General features: G+C 41.8%; 1 protein-coding gene across 2 annotated transcripts in view; it reads right to left on the reverse strand.

Moving 5' to 3' along the window:
* SLC1A2 (solute carrier family 1 member 2) overlaps positions 1–18,186 on the reverse strand; it is a 120,874-nt gene that overhangs the window by 53,146 nt on the left and 49,542 nt on the right. The gene's annotated exons all lie outside the window — the stretch shown is intronic.

The following is an 18,186-nucleotide window of genomic DNA, read 5'->3' on the forward strand; positions in this document are numbered from 1 at the left end:
AAGCTTGAGGAGTGACATACAGAGGCCAAATTTTGACTTGATAACTTGGGACACTTTTGTTAGCTGCCATCTTGCAATCACCATCATTTCATAAAATAAAGGCTATTCTTTAACACTTAGAAAGACAGGCTGAAGTCTGAATACATAACAGAGCCTTGTAAGAGGGGGTGCTAGCCTTACCCAGATAATTGCACCACAGACTGGAGAAAGTGTCCTTCAGAACCAACACCCATCTGCAGACCAGTGGCTTGCAATCACTGGTTATAATGGAAAGAGCATGGGTTTTACCATCAGAGAACCTGGGTTTCAGACCCGGACTCCATTATCTGCTAGCTGTCTGATGTGTAGAAACAAGGGCTTGCTGCCAACCTTGTGGAAACAAACATGGTTGCATATGGCAAAGACCTGGCACATGACACAGATGGCTATATTCTCCAGAGAATATGAAGAAGAGACACATAATACTACTGAAGTTCATGACAAAGGTGACATTTACCTCTGGGATCTACCCAGGTGCACCACCATTCCAACAAGACACCACGCTTAGCTTCTAGTCTGACTTAAGGCCAGGGACCCAAATACAACCGCATACTTACTTTTACATAACAGGATGCTTAATATACAATATTTGCTAACAAAATGCTTTAAGATTTGGAATAAAGTTGTATGGTCTGGTAGCATACCCAGATGAAATGATTATTCAAAATATGAGTTTCTTACTGTTCCTCAATGCCCTCATTTTCTACTTATTTAGTCAGTTTTTGGGCAACCTCTGACTTTCTGACATATGTGTGTGCTAATGATCACTCAGACCATCTAAAGAAGAAAATAGGACACGACGGCTCACAGCAAGCATATGAGGTCCTTTCTGATCAGCGAGCAAAAATACCACTTCCTCTCAGCACCCAGGGAAACACAGAAAAGTTCTTGTTACAACACAGCGGGGGAAAATGATCAAAATGATCTTTTCAACATGGATAGACCAAATTTTTTATGTTTGCATTGGGATCTTTTAATATATTTAAACATTTTTTCAGCCAGTAATCTGAAGCTCTAAACCAGAAAGCTGGCAACAGAGAATAGCGGTCATGTGTGTTTGGAAACGGTGACTGTGTTCCATTAGCCAGCCCTTGGCAAAACCCCGGGAGCCCCTCAAGGGTGTCATCCCGCCTTCTGCTTCCATGGAGTCCCTCCTGCCACTGAAGTTAGAGTCAGGTACACAGTTGGTACTGAAGTAAGACCGGCAAGATCCAATGATGGAATGAGAGTGCCAAGCATCAAAACAGTCACGTCAAAGTAAAAACACACAAATGTTAGGGTAACGTACACACCCAACCCAGCAATGTGGCAGGATGCCTGTTGCACACAGTTCTTAGCTGCACACAACTGCTGCGTGTTTAATGGTGTGTTCTTTAGGCCATGACAAAATGTCCCCAAAGCCCTCAATCAAAACAGCCACATCAAAGTGCCAACGTCAAAATGCTATAAACCCACAAGTATTTATTGAGAGAGTTAAATAACTGCTCCAGGCCCATCGGAGTTCCTAACTTCTGCAAATAGAAATATAATTTTGAAAGTACATCAAGGCTCCAGCTTGCATCTGGGGACACAGAGGGCCCCCTGTGAACTCTTTGGAAAGGTTCAATACCAGTCTCACTGATCACTGCATCCCCAGAGGCCCTGTACTGGGGAAGATTATAAAATATAATGCCACATAATATTATATAACACAATATAGAAAGTATCTAAGCCTTATACATCTTCAGAAGAACAGATAGTTTTTAAAATGAGATTGCACACACATGCAGAGCTACATGAGTACTGGTTACTGAATATGCATAGCAATAATGGCAACAAGAAGAATACCTGTATTTATTGCCTACTCTGCAGCAGACACTCTACTCGGTAATGGGTAAGGGGCTATCCTTGCTCTGAAGGAGCTCATAAGGAGAGACAGAAAGTGCATTGCTCCTTACTGGTCTGCTTCACATATGGTTGCAATAAAGGTCTGTCCAGGATTGTGGGACCCCCTTTTCACGTCCTGTGTGGTTCAGGGTTCCGGTTCAGGGTTCAGGTTCTGGAGAAGGCCACACACAAATGAAAGAGACTAGAAAAATATTAATTTGGGAAATGGGGGTCAGGCAGAAGCCCAACTCTAGCGGGAGGACTAAGCCTTCTTTCGCCTTGCCACCTCTTTTATTCAGGTTTGGGATACACCCATTGCCCCAAGGCAGGTAAATCCAGTAACAGGCAGATTATCTTATCAGTAAGGATTTACATTATATTTGGTGGGGAAGTTGCCTCAGTTACCATTGTCTTAATTAAATAGGGAGTAGTTGGCTCTGCCCTTTCAGAGCTTCAAGGTTGACCAGCTTTCCAAGTTCCTTGTCCACACCTTTCTAATTAGTGAGACAGTGATCAGTTTCTGGCACATGATGCTATGGAAAATGGTTAGAACAGTAACTAACCTAGTGATAGAGAAGAGGAAGAGGGTTGTAAGATGGTTTCCAGGAACGACTGATGCTGAGTTGAATCTTAACGCATTGATTGGGTTTAATGTCTACAACCTCCACCAATCTGTGAACCTTGGGAGGGAGGACTGTGATCTTTTAACACCTGGTACCAAGTGCTTGATAAATGTTTGCTCAAAGCAATTAAGACCTGGAAAGCAGCTATGAAGGACACCTTGCTCTCCCTGGAGCGAGGCTCTCAGTGAGCCTCTTACCCTTCCTGCCTTTGTTCCACACATTTCCACTGGGCACTTATTACAGGCCTCAAGGTGTTCTAGGAGCCCAAGATATCGCAAATCAACGAAACAGACAAAGCCCTTGCTCTCACAGTGTGTATGCTTTAGTAGAAGAACAAATACATGAATAAATGCATTTCAAGTGGAGACTGCTGGGAGAAGAGGACCTGTGGGAGGAAGGTGGAGGCTCCTGCATCCGGGGCCAAGGAAGGTATCAAGGATAAGGAGGCATTTGAACAGAAACCAGGAGCAAGTGAGGGGTCTCCTAGTTAACTGTGCAATGTGTCCAGAGCTTAGCAAATACATGGGATGCACACAGTTTGGAAATCTGTAGTATATTCAAACTAGAGCCCAAGGCTCCCACCAGATGTGACTCCTGGTGTCCATGTGCTGGTTTTGAGCACTGACTCAAATGAGTGACAAATTAGTCATGCCTGGCTCTATTACCACCATGAATATGATGGGCTTTCAACAATTCTCCCATCTCCCAGAGGGAGAAAACCAGTTCCAGGGAGGGGAAAGCTAGACCTATAGGCGGGGATCTGAGGTCACAGCCTGCAGTTTGCTTCCCTGGCGATGAACAGAAAGGACAGGAGCTGGACTGGGTAGTCCATTGGGTAAACACAATAATTATTTCAAATGAGCACACTTACCCCTTATGAATACTCCTTCCTACTACCTGTGGCTGTGCAGACAGATCCCAACACTAAGCACCTGGAGAGCCCAGGGGTGGCTCGGTTAGACCAAATCCTCTAAGCCTGATGGGTTCCAATACCGGGGACCACCTCCATTTCCATTTGCGTGTCCTCTGAATGGAAGATTTTGCAATGCAATTCCTTAGCAATGGGAGTTTTCTGTGAGCCAACACTGTCAGGTCTCCCTCCATTGCTCGGCAAAGTAAGACCATGTGACGAGCCAGTTGTCTGGATAATTAGGAATTTGAACAATGGGCCTATAATTTTCTTCAGCCATAACTTCTCCATTAAAAGATTTAAACAGTTGTTAATTTTGCAGTGGCTGCCCTGTTGTTCTTTCTTATGCAAATCCACAGATCCTGCTTCGAGGACAAACTGAAAATATTTTTTTGTGTGTATGTGTGAGACTCAAAAACAGGAATATATAATGAGGCTGGTGCTAAGTTTTAAACTATTCACAGAACCTGCTTTGTATTAGCATTTGATTTCCCAGGCTCTGCCAAGAGCCTCTAATAATAGGCTCATTAGATGTGGTGGCAGATTCAGATCTCCTGCCTGCACACAGCAGCATCCTCTTATCTGGCACCAGATTCTTTTCTCCTCCTTCGTGGTTCAATGTGGTGCTGACAGAACATTTCCCAAGAAGCCTAAAAGCAACTGGTGTGTATTTTGCGTGAGGGATGTGAAGTCTGTGACAAGCATCGTCCATCGGCCCTCGGCTGCCCAAGTCCAAGAACCTGGGAAGGCAGCTGGGGACAGTGTCCAGAAATTGCCCTAGTGAGAATACTAGGTCAGACCCTTGAGAACAAAAGGGGGCTTTCCCCTAAAATACCTGGAGTGTTGGGAAAACAATGCTGGAAATACCAGTGGTGTCAGCTCTGAACACTGGACACCATAAAGTTGTGACAGACCCACATCTGGGGTTTTCCAAGCTTCCTAGAGAATGCCAATCTTGCTGCAAAAAAGACTGGAGCTCCACAACAGCTGGGCATTTCCAAAGCCCTCCAGTCTCTCCACCCTTGCTGGGTCCTACAGGACCTGGTTGATGTCAAGGATGTTTATTGACTAAAAAAGTCATAATCTCTCTCTGACACAACTGTGCCTCATAGATCCTGAGAAGGAAACCTAAAGATTCACAATTTTCCAATCCACTTTAGTTCCTTCTTCTGTTCATTATTAGCCACTATGTCCATTTCCTGATCACAAGAACATGTTCAGGAAAGGTCCTGCCAGTGAATTTGGGACTTCACAAATGATCCAACTTTTCTATAGCTTCTTCCTGAACGGTGGATGGTCCAGCTAAAGAGCATGGTTCATAGTTGTCCCTAGTCATGATGGGATCAGAACTATGGTCAACATGACACTGAACGTGGAGGGGAGGATTCTAATTCTAGGGTTGCTGCTAACTAGTTGTGTAGGAAACAGCATGAGTATAAAATGGATTAAAGTGACTTGAGCACAGTCAACAGACAGAAGGATAAGGGCTACGAAATGATGAAAACACACTCTTACTTTAAGAATGTACCAATAGGGTCCAGGTATCAATTTTGGTTGATTTTTATTTTTTTTAGGTGCCAGGCTTTTCATCTTTAAAGGAGACGAAATTTTTTAATGTTCTAAATTTCTGTGATTCTCTAATTCTCAGAGGGAAGGGGGTTACTAATAAGCTTCAGTTCCAGAGATAAAGCCTCCATTCTATTCTAGTATATCCAGGACTGAATAAGCTTAGAATTTACTATGAGACAAATCACTGCCTCAACCATAAGGTCACAGCCCAATCGCTGCATCATGAGCCTCCCAGCGAAAGGCAGACAGGTAACTTAGAGACAAGAGACAAACCAACAATAACAAACATTTCTTTTCCTTCACCTCCCCCTTTCCTATCTCTGTTACAAAAAGCATAATTTTCTAGCACTACTAAAGCTGAGTTAGGGGTCAAATTCAGTACACAATTCACACATAGGTATCTTCTTAATTCCCATCCATATTGATCAATTATCAGTCTAGATTTCTAAGATGGGCAGGTCAATACCATGAGAATATAGTTGAACAGGTGAAATAGGACTGGGACCAGCTAAGTCACCACTAAGTCATCAAAAGGCCACCCATCTCGTACATAGTCAGCTCCTTAGTATTGGAAAGGCAGTACTCACAGAAACATCCAGATGGAAACTTGAGGGAAAGGAATCTTTCCTCCATATCACTTTCCAGGTCACGGGACTCAAACTAATGAGATGAATGGCAAATATGGAGCCAGCTGGGGCCTTTGGGTGTCCTCACATATGGGGAAGGAGGAAGTGGGAGTAAAATTGTGAAGGGATCAATCACAATAGCATTTGTTTTGCCCAGGAACAGAAGTTAAAACATCAGCTCTGATTAGCAGCTTCCAGAAAAACAGTTTAGTGGAATACAATTACATAATTACATGGCCATTGGATCATTGGTTAAAATCTCCATTTTCCAGCTGTGGCTGGGACAAGGCATTTATTTGCTCTCTTGAACAATAATACCCAACTCACTGGGTCATTATAGAGCTTATATAAGATCACACTTATGAAAGCGGGGACAGTGTTTAACATAACTGATACTCAATTTTAGTTTCCTTGTCTTAAATGACTAAAATAGTGCAAAACCACATTTAAGACCTTTAAGTTTATTCACAGTTGTGTTTTTAGTAGATCCCTCTGGCAACAAGTGATGCTTGTGCTTTTTACCAAAAGAAAGTACCAGATGGGCCCAAGTGGCTGAGGGCCTGGAAGTTCCCAGGGTTGAAAGTTTCCACACGGTGGAATGACAGGAGAAACTCTCAGGGGACATCAGGAGTGCAGCCTCAAGTGTGACACCTCCAGACTTTTGTGAAATCCTCCCCAGGGTAGAGACTTAAGCTGGCCTTGACCCAATGGGTTTGCCCATTTCCAGAAAGGAAAGGCTCACAACTAAAGCAGAAATAAGACACCAAGGCACAGCAAACCTCTAGGCCTGAGTGAAAGACTGGGGTGGGGCGTTTGGTCATCTCAAATGGGGGACCTCTTCTAAAAATAAAGATTACACCATGGCCAAGGCACACACTGGCCAGCCCAGTCCCTGTAGGCATGTCGATTCTGAAGTAATTGCTACTCGCCTCTGGTTCATGGAACAACATGAACATGCACTTGAAAACTTCACACGTACTCACTGAAACATCCCAACAACCTGGGGGAGATTCACTGGCATGCACTCCGTTTGAGCCACAGAGAACAGAGAACAGAGAACATGGTCCCAGTTCCAGCGTGTCTTGAGGCAAACTGTCTCCTCCAGCCAAAATGTCCTCCTTACCTCCCCTCCAAGTTCTTAGTCTAACTTCTATTTCTTCTTCGAAACCCAATTCAAGTGCCTCTTCCCTTGAGAAGTCTTTGTTGACTCCCAAGTTCAATTTTTAGGTGCTCCTCCTGCAGCTTCCCTGTGCTTACCTTTCTCAAGGTATTTCTACCTGGGCTGACCTCTTCCAAGGTATTAATTACAATTTACTTTTTTTACCCCACTAGAATATAAGCTCTTTGAGGGCTAGATATTGATTTATTTGATTCTCTCCCCCACATCCAACATGGTTCCTTGCATATGGTAGGTGCTCAACTATTATATGTTGAATGAGTAAATTAATGACTAGGCAAATTGATTTTAAAATATAGCTACATGTTCTGTGTGACCCTGTTTAGGGGGTAGTGTTCTGAAAGACTGGGAAATCTGAAAAGAAGCGAGAAATAACAAAAGTACAAACAACTGCATGAGAAAAAGTGAGTGGGTGGCAGGAAGGTGTGGGTCAGCACCACACAGGACTGGTTGTTCTCTGCTGGTGGCTTTGATCCAGCTGCCTTTCCCATGGCTTGGTGGCCCCGGTGCTCATGGGACAATGCAGCCATGAACCAATCTGGGCTCAGCTAACGAGGCCTTCAGGGGAAACTGCTAAGGATACAGGAAAACAACCAATTGCTAAGGTCAACATCTCTACATCTGGACCCTCCAAAATATGGTCCTTCTACCAAAGAGCATGAGCACTCATGACAGTCATGTCCAAGACTGGATGGAATTCTGATTTTGAGAAGCTTTCTTGATTAACCTAGCTCTGGATTTGACCCTTGGGCCTAGGAGGTTCTTTCTCTGGCCCCTAAACCTTCCCAAAATGAGCCTTCCCAATCAGTCCCCCACACAGGGGTTGGGATGTGGATTAAGTGGCTTAATTGGCTGCAGTACCTTTAGGCACCAGCAGAAACCCAGGCAAGATGTACATGGCTCCTTTTAAGCTAGCAGTCCTTGTCTTATTTTATTTCACCATTGTATAGATTAAGGCTCTCCTTTTCCTAAATAACACCCCCCCCTCCCAAAAAAAGAGCAAATATTTATTTGCCAGTCTATAAAGTAAGTATAGTATGGTTCAACAGAGTGAAACACATTGTTAGTAAAGATGCCACATAATTTACAACTTTGAGCAAAATTTTCCAGGGGACAAGTGTGAAAACATAAAAGCAAGTGACCTGGGATCTGGCCTTCTTTAACAGAAGGTAGAGGTGGTGCATGAGGAATAATGGCTAGCTGATGACAGAGGGTGGAGTAGGGTTTTCATTGTCTTCTCAGCACATCTCCTTATTATCAGTAACTCCAGGATTAGAACTCTCCAGAGTAATGACTCAGCATGTGCTAAATGCTGGGAGTGATCTCAGCCTCCCCCCAACTCCACTTTTTTAAAATAAATCTACAGTGGGGGACTGGCATGCAGATTTGGTAATTTGGACTCCAGCCTGTATGATCAGGCTGGATAGCAGTTCCTTCCAGTATCTCTTAAGGAAGATATTTTATACAATGTGAGGAGTGATCATTAGTCATTTTACAGATGAAGAAATAAGATTAAGTAATTTGTCTATTGTCAAATAGCCAGGAAAGGGCAGAGGTAAGAATCACACCATGGTCTGCCTCTATCAAAAGCCCAATTCTTTGTCACCACAATATGGCAGCTGAAGATCCTGGAATTTTAAGATGAGAATATATAATCCTTAGATGTTTCTTTAGTTAGGGCATCTTAGACCAACCTCAACCTCATAGCTCATAATTTGTCAGAAATACTTATAAAGCTAAGTTATGAAAAATTATATCCCCCCAGGATGTTGAGCATATAGATGGCTTTAGGCCAAATTCTTTCCAACTTCAGCCATAGCAATAGGAAATGCAACATTAAGGGCAGCGGATGAAGTCACTGGGAACTAATTAGCCAAGGTCCCAGAGCTCTTATGGCCTGTATTCTCTCCTCGTCCTTGGATCTAGACAATCACATGCAAAAGAATGAACTGGACTACTACCTTATATCAAACACAAAAAATTAACTCAAAATGTATTAAAGACTTGAGCAGTATTAAAGAACTGATACTAGAAAACTTCTAGGAGAAAACAGGTAGTATGCTCCTTGACAGGTGTTGGTAGTGATTTTTAAAAATCTGACACCAAAAGCAAAAGCAACAAATGCAAAATTAAAGCGAGACTAACTCAAACTAAAAAGCTTTTGCACAGCAATAAAACCATCAACAAAATGAAAAGGCAACTTATGAATGAGAAAGCATTTATAAATTATGTCTGATAAGGGGTTAATATAAAAAAAATATAAGGAACTCAATAGCAAGAAACAACAACAACCCGCCGGGACCAGTTTGGCTCAGTGGATAGAGCGTCGGCCTGCGGACTGAAAGGTCCCGGGTTCGATTCCGGTCAAGGGCATGTACCTTGGTTGCGGGCACATCCCCAGTAGGGGGTGTGCAAGAGGCAGCTGATCGATGATTCTCTCTCATCGATGTTTCTAACTCTCTATCCTTCTCTCTTCCTCTCTGTGAAAAATCAATAAAATATATTAAAAAAAAAAAAAAAAAAAAGAAACAACAACAATCCAAATAAAAAAGAAAACTATGAAGAGATATTTTTTTCCAAACAAAACACACAATTATCCAACAGGTACATGAAAAGTTGCTCAACATTAGTAATCAGAAGGGAAAGGCAAATAGAAACAAAATGATGTATTGCCTCATACCTGTTAGAATGGCTATTATTAAAAAAAAGAATAAAGAAAAGAAAAAAAAAAAAAAGATAAGTAGCTTGGCTGGCATGGCTCAGTGGTTGAGCATCAACCTATGAGCCAGGAGGTCAAGGTTTGATTGCTGGTCAGGGCACATGTCCAGGTTGTGGGCTGGAACCCCAGTGTGGGGTGTGCAGGAGACAAACCATCAATGATTTTCTCTCAGCATTGATATTTCTATCTCTCTCTCCTTCTCCCTTCCTCTCTGAAATCAGTAAAAATATATATTTTTAAAAAGATAAGTGTCAACAAGTGTTGGTAAGGATGTAGAGGAAAGAGAACTCTCATGCACTGTTGGTGGGAGAATAAACTGTGCAGCCACTATTGAAAACAGTATGTATTCCTCAAAAAATTAAAAATAGAACTACCATATGACCCAGCAATTTTACTTCTATGTATTTATCTAAAGAAAACAAATCCACTGACTTGACAAGATATATTCATCCTCACATTATAGCCAAGATATGGAAGCAACCTAGCATCTACTGATGGATGAATAGACTAAGAAAATGTGAGAGAGTATTTTGTTAGACCCTTAAAATCATGTTTCCAGGCATGTCCTTGGTTTGGTTGAAATAAAATCTAATAGATGCTTATTAAATTTTCCATAGGTTTTGGTGTTCTAATATTGACAAACTCATGGATAAAAGAACACTCAAGAGCAATTAAAATTATTTTGTAATCAATTGACATGAAAATACAAATGATCAAAAGTTGTAGGGTCCAGCAAAATCAGTTTCTACAGGAAAATTAATAGTATTAAAGACATATGATTGAAAAAAAATTTAAAATCAATGACCTAAATCTCTAACTGATGGAATTAGAGAAAGAAAAGCAAACTAACCCAAAGAAAACACATAATGAAAAAAATTATTTAAATCATTTTTAAAATTAATTAAGTTATAGAAAATCAATTGGAAACAAAAGAAAAACACACGTATGTGTGCACTCGTGCCTGTGCACGCGCGCGCACGCACACACAATATTATTCAGCCAGAACCAAAGAATGAAATCCTGCTATTTGCAAAAACATGGATGAACTTTGAGGGCATTATGCTAAGTGAAAAAGTGAAATCAGTCACATAGAGAACAAATACTGTATAATCACACTTATAGGTGGAATCTAAAACAAATAAATAAAGAGAACAAAACAGGTTGATGGTTTCCAGCATAGGCGGATGGTGGAGAATAGTTGAAATGGGTGAAGGGGGTGAAAAGGTACAAACTTCTAGTTATAAATAACATCATGCCTATAGTCAACAATACTGTATTGCATATTTGTAAGTTGCTAATAGAGTGGATTTTAAAAAGTTCTCATCATAAAAAATATTTTTTGTAACTATGTAATGTGATGGGTGTTAACTAGACTTATTGTGGTGATCATTTTGCAATGTGTACAAAGCACACGGTGGTCCAGAGACAGGTCTTTCCACTGGTTTACGTCTGTACCAGGAATCTTACCAACACTAAATTGCCACACAACCCGGTTTGGATCCAAAACTAAAAACTAAAAAAATCAACAATTTTTATGCTGTAATCTGAAATTAATATAATGTTATACACCAATTATGCAGCATTTTTGTAAAACAAAACAAAACAAAACAAAAAAACCTACACTAACTTCTGCAGAGTTTCCCTTGTTGAGGGAGACAGGAATTCTTAATAAATGATAAATATTTTTAAAAGATGGTTTCTTGGCATTTCCCACCAAATTCCCTTTGAAAGTTACAAGCTGGGTGTTGCTTAACTGTATACTATTGAATGGTTTCTTTTACCCATTAGACTTGGTTATCAATAACAGCACCGGGGGTACTACTTCCATTTAGAGAGCATAATAGCTCTGCAGTGACTTTCTCTGTTTGATCCTTAAAATAAGTCTATAAAGGGGAGTATCATTATCCCCATTTTATAGACAAGGAAACCTAAAGAACATGCCTACAAATTACCAAGTAAGCTAAGCCTACATCTATCCAACTTCAAAGCCCAAGTTTTAAGGATGACATCAAGTAACTGAGCAGCCAATTCAAATACTCCATCTTTGGTCTGCTCTTTCTAACCAACTAGAGAGCTTAGAGCAGGAGTCAGCAAATAAATCATGGCCCAGCAGATGGCCACAAAGCCTAAAATATTTACTATCTGACCCTATACAAAAAAAAAGTTTGCTGATGCTTGGCTTTGAGGAATGGTAAACCAAATCCCAAATGTTCCATTCTGTTTATGGAGTTCTTTGTAGTACTTGGGATCTATGACTTGTTTTTGAGGCATTGATATATTTTATCATTGACCCTGAGTAATAAAATAAGTTGGAGGTGGGGGAATAATAAAAGCTAAAAAGATGTGGTTCTAAATATTTACTTCCTGGATCATTGCAGGGCTATTGGTTAACCAAAACTTAGGAGGGTTTTGCCAGCCATGAAGAACTTGGCCAATGGGGTGGACCCACTGAAAGAAGATCAAAGTGCCCACAGGCCTCTCTCTGTCCATGTGGATGGGGGACTTCAGGGGCATCCTCTCACCAGTTGGCAGCCAAACTAAAAACTAGCTGTTTAGAGGACTGCCAGCATGCTGAGCCAATAGAAAGAGGGACAAAGAGGGCAATAAATGAGGCAATGAGTAACTATTTGTTTTATTCATTGTTTTCAAACATAGAGAAAGGTGTTTGGTAATCTTCTTGTAAAACAGACATCTGAGTCATCCCAGAAGCAGCGCGTTCTCAAGTCATAAAGCACACGGTGGTCCAGAGTCAGGTCTTTCCCCTGGCTTAAGTCTGTGCCAGGAATTTTACCAACACTGAATTGCCACACAACCCAGTTTGGATCCAAGACTAAAAACTAAAAAATCAATGATTCTTTATTGTCTGACTCCACGTATGTGCCAAAGATTGATCTGTAAAATGAGGCATTGGGCATTAGATACCTCTGTGGTTCTTTCCAGCTCTAGGAGTGTGTGGAGTGGAAGCTCCTACTAAGAGTGTGGAAATAATCCTGGAATACATTGCTATGCCTCATGACCCATTATAGCTCCTTTACCCAATTAGTGTTCTTATAATTATCATCAATGTTATCGTTGTCATTATCCTTACTTACGGCATAAATAATAAATAGCCAGCATTTGTTGAGTGCTTTGAATGTACTGAATGTCATTTGTTGAGGTCACTAGAATATCTGTGAGAACATTCTATAATGGGGTGAGTAAACTATATCTAGCCCACTGTCTAATTTTGCAAAGAAAGATTTATTAGAACCAGGCCCATCATTTGTTTGCCTATTGTCTGTATTTGCCTTTGCATTTCAAGAGAGAGCTGAGTGGTTGCTGACCCCTGCTGTGCACACCTGCTGCTCTTGCTTACCTAATATTAACTTACTATTCTTTTGATTGTAGCCTCTTGTCTTCCCCCAGAGAACTTCTCCTCCTGACTCTGTGGTTTGGGTGGAGTTGACCCATTGCCTATCTCAGGCCCAGGGAATCAAGATCCTCACTCCCATGGCCACAAATATTCAGGGGTGGGATTGTTCCTAAGAATTTTATGGGAAACAGTAGGAAGGAAAATCTTTTAGCTGAAGTTTCTGAGCTTCTAAGATGCAAATCCAGAGCTACCAAAAGCCAGCATGGAAATGACATGCCTGTAGTTGAAGACAAAGAGGAATGGAGAAAGAATGAGGTCCGATCATAAGATTTCTAGCTTTAACTATGCCCGATGCTACCTCTAAACTCTTCAGCTAATACTCCAATACATTCTCTTGATAGGCTAAGTGAGATTAAGTTAGGTTTCTATCACCTGCAACAGAAACAAAGCAATCCTTTGAAATAGACATAGTTACTTTCCAAACTAAGACTTACCTGCCCGAAGTCACAGAGCTAGTGAGAGGCAGAGGCTAGGACCCAGTCTACATTGATCTCTAAAGGGTGGAGGAACCAGTCTAGGGCTCTCCAGGAGATCTCGGACCAGGAACAGAACTCACAGTTGGTTTTCCTGTCTTAGAAGAAGAGGGATCCTTCCAAACCACATCACTGTTCTCTAAAGGGTGTTTCTTTGGGGAATCATTCTGTTTTCTACTTGTGACTATCCCACAACAAGGCCCAGTGGAGAACTGGCTTCTCATGTGGCAATTTGGAGGAAGTTCTAGAAAAAGTGATTCCATAGCCACTTTTCAGCACCTCCCCTCCCCCCATTCTTGCCATACTCAACTGGGAAAAGAATTTTCTGGGGTGAAAGCTGACTTCCCTCTATTGGAGCATCTAATTATCCAGCAATCTACATAGGTAAATAAGCTGTCTCCATGCAGGGAGCAGGGTTGTGGGTCAGCCCCTTCTGTAGAAAGAAGTAAATTAGGGTAGCCTTTGCTGAAACACAGATTCCATGAAATCTCACCTAGCTGGAACCATCCATCCTACCCGCATCTTCTTATATTCTGTTTTGAAGAGATGGAGATGCTCTAGGAGAAGGACGGGGCAGGATATGGAAACAGAGCTCTCTGGTGGTGTGCAGCTCAATGCCACCTTGTCACCAGCTGGAGGCCTCATTATAAAGGAATTAAGATCTTGGGGGACATGCAAGGACCTCTGAGTTCTGGTGCCAACACACCAAACCAAGAGGAGGATATTAATTCAGGAATTTCTAACAATATTCAACCACAAGAGTTAAGCATAAGTTGAAAAGAAAGGAAGGACAGATGGATAGATAAGTGGATAGATGAGTGAATGATTAGATAGATAGGTAGATAGATAGATAGATATATAGATAAATAGATAAATAGATAGATAATAGAGATAGATAGATACATAGATAGGTACAGAAACTACATATTTACATTTGTATTTACAAACATTACAGATAATATTTCTGGAAGGTTCGCAGGACACGTTAATAGTGGTGGCCTCTAAGGAGAATGCGTCAATGGGCATCAGGTGAGACTCATTGGTCAGTGCACTTCTTGGGCAGAGCTTAAATGTTTTGCCATGTGTTTATTACTATTTCAATCTAAGAACCAAAAATAAGAGGGAAGTATCAAAATACCTAATGACAAACCCCTCTTGGCTTCATCTCCTAATGACCAGAACCCCATTTCCTTGCACTTCCTGGTTAAGCTTTCCCCTCTGAGTCTCTGTTATAAAGGCCAGTGCAGAAGTTACCCTGATGTGAGCTCTACCCATGTGTCATTTCAACTTGTGCCAGGTAAATAAGTTGCATGGCACCTGCTATTTGGGGGTTGGCCCTAGCTCAAAGGCAAAGAAGAGAGGGTGGCATGAGAGTCCAAAGTTTGGGCCACAAAGCCTCCGGGTCACCTAGGCACAGCCAGGTGCAGGACAGAGCTTGGTTTCCCTGGCTGGTCTCAGCCTGGTGCCCAATGGACTCGAAATCCTCAGGAAGATCTGAGCTTCCAATTGACTTTCAATGGTGAACAAAGTTAGCGATTTCAAGAGAATGGGATATGAGACAGAACTATCCAGCATGACTCCATGCTCCGTGCCTAAGTCCACGCCCCCCCCCCACTCACACATACACACACATATACACACACACACATACACACTCACACATGTTCTATGGGAAGAACATGGATGGCTCTGGTGTTATAGCCCAGTGCTACCACTCTCTTGTTCCATGATGCCCAACACCTCACTTTCATCCTGAAACCTCAGAAAGGGAAAGAGAACTCTAGAGAAGGTTATATGAATGCAATAATTTCTGCTAAAAAGTGAACCTGCCACATAACAGCTATACTGTCTCTTCTTTTTTCCCCTTCCCCTTCGGCCACTTCAGAAACAAGGGAATGCTTTGTGAAGAACTCAGTGACTGAAAGACAACATAAACCTCTGTCCACATGAACCTACAGGCTTAGAAAACTCTGCAGACACTCCAGAGAGTGTCTGATCTCTGTACTCTTACGTAACAAGTTACATAAGGGCCATCTTATTCCCCCAACGTGCCCTCTCGGATTACCATGTGCAGGCTAAGGTCAAAGGAAATTATGTAAGCATAATCCCGGAAATCAGCACACGGAGCAGGGACCAGTTCAAGAAGCAAACCAGCAGCATGTACGTTAGTGTGAATCGCTCAGAGGCCAGCAACTGCTGCACATCATAAAACATAGGTTCAGGACATTTGGTTGAGAATGGGGAGGAGATCAATATATTTTTTATATTGACCAGAGGGCACCAAACAATCTGAATAGAGGCTGGGACAGCAGTAGACCCCAGTCATAAAGGGCTACATGTTAACCTCTTAAATACTGCGTTCCAGGGAGGTGGGGCAAGGGTCAGAGGCTGGGGGTAGGGGGAGGGAGTAGCAAGGAAATTGAGAGTTGGGGCAGGGGCACTTTATCAACAAGTATAAAAATATTTCAGTATTTTAACCACCAATGACTTATCAGCCCTGGAGAAGAGACAGTTGAAATAGTCCTGTCAGTGAAAATGTTTGGAACCATATAAAAATACCACCACCACATGAAGCATCATAAGCAACACACAAAAAGATTCTCAATCACCTGAGAAATCAGGTTTTTAAATTTGATTTGCCCCACCCTGTGTTTTTGTACATTTTTTTCTTTTTTCAGATTTTGACTTTGAAAACAATGCTGCATTCGTGTGTCATGCTGTATAATTAAATTTTATTTTGAGGAATAGTGACTCAGCTGTCTAAAGAAAAGTATCTGGAAGAGATACTGGAAAAGAACAGTATCTATTTTTTTTATGCAGGAAAATATGAACTTTCTACAAGAAAAAAACTAAGAAGCTGTTGTTTCTAGAGGGTGTTGTCAGGGAGGTCCTTTGCTCTGTGCACAGAATTTAGCTCTCCCAACACAGATATCGACAAAAGATAATCTCTGTTATCTTTCGTGACGCTGATGTTTCTGCTCAGGAAACAAAGCTGATAACCTGCCCAGGAGACATCAGGGTTTGTTTCTCTCCAAGAGAGTTACCTCTTGGAAGAGTGTGGTACCTTTTATTCTCTCCTTTAAAATTAGGTGAAATGCAGAACTTCTTTTCCTAGTCTCAAATCTACTTCCCCTGGTGCACAGAGGCAGTGGGGACCCAGTCACACAGGAATCCATGCATCAGAGAACAGCAGCCCATGCTGGTCCCGGACACTGCGATTCAGTCCTGGGGCATCTTTCCCAAAACTAATAATAATTCCAGATGCAAGTGGGACTTCCATCACGGCCCTTGTGACACATTGGAATCTCAAACAAATTACAAATACCCACACTGGCACGCCTGCAATGTCAGTGAGAACAGTCTGTAATGCCATCTTTGAGTGAGAACAACCCATTATCTGTGCACCAAAATAATAATAATTAATAATAATAATAATAATAATAACATCTGTAACATTTGTGCACCAGGATCTGAGCCCTCCATTTACACACACACACAAACACACCAACCAATATGGTGTATTTGAAAGACTGATTAATTCAGTGATATTCTAACATTGTGAAATTCCTAGAGGACTTCTGCTTAAACTTCTACTGCAGTGCCCAGTGATCACTTCACAGCAGATGAAACATCTTTGGAAACCAGAGTACATGCCTGATAACTGGTCCCACTGAGAATTCAGACCTTTGTTTTCTGTCATTGAAACACACACACACACACACACATATATATATATATACATCTGAGACACAAATATGATCAGAATTATTAATTTGTCCTTTCACACATCTGTTCAGTTGACATTTACTAAGTATCTACTCTGGGCTTGGCACATGTGACAGATACTGCAGTGGACACAATAGAAGCTTAAATATTACAGGAGGGAGAAAATAAACAAATAATGTCATATAATAGTAAGTACTGTAAAAAACAATGAAGTGATGTAGTGCTGGGTGGAATAAAGGGTATTATTTTATATAAGCCAGTCCAGAGGGTGGCATTTAATCAGTGACAGAGAAAGTAGGGGTGACCAGAAGGGATCTTAGGGAAAAGTATGCTGAGTGAGAATAGCAGGTGCAAAGGCCCTGGGGCAGAAGCAAGCTGGCGAATTCTAAGAACAACAAGGAGGACCCCCCTCACCATTCTGCCCACAGGCCAAGTTCTGTGAATGCTTGCTTAGTGGGACTAAGAGACTCTCCCTGAAAATGCACATACAGAAAAGTACAGCTTACAACCTACAACCCCTGAGGCCTTTTGTCCTGTGGGCCCTGGTTAAGAACCTCTGTTCTACTTCCGCCACTGAAGACTGTAGCTTCACAGCAGCTCCAAACGACGGTGCCCTGGTTGCCACCCCTCATCAGGTGAGAGAGAAACAAGGAGACACATCCATGTGCAGGGCTGAATTTCCAAAAGAACAGGAGGCCTCGCCCTCAGTGTGGGGTTCTGGGAAATTAACCCGGGGCAGTGACCAGCACAACCACAGGCCTGCTCTCTGCCCCAAATCGCTACAGAGAAGAGCCTGTGGAGTCCTGAGCACCTGATCGGCCCAGATGCCAAGGCTGCTCTGAGTTGGGCAGGAGGCAGTCAGAGAAGTGAAGCGCTCCATTACGCGAAGCGGCTCTGTTTCAGAAAGAGAGCAAGTAACCAACGGATATTTTGGGTCCGTCTGTAAATTAAGCTTTGCATTCCCCAAGAGCAAAAAAATAAAAAATAAAAAATAAATAAAAATTAATAACAGGAATTTAAAAAGCAATTAAGTAGGGCGAGTTGAG

Source organism: Pipistrellus kuhlii, unplaced genomic scaffold, assembly GCF_014108245.1.
Source record: "Pipistrellus kuhlii isolate mPipKuh1 unplaced genomic scaffold, mPipKuh1.p scaffold_m20_p_9, whole genome shotgun sequence".
NCBI lineage: Eukaryota > Metazoa > Chordata > Mammalia > Chiroptera > Vespertilionidae > Pipistrellus > Pipistrellus kuhlii.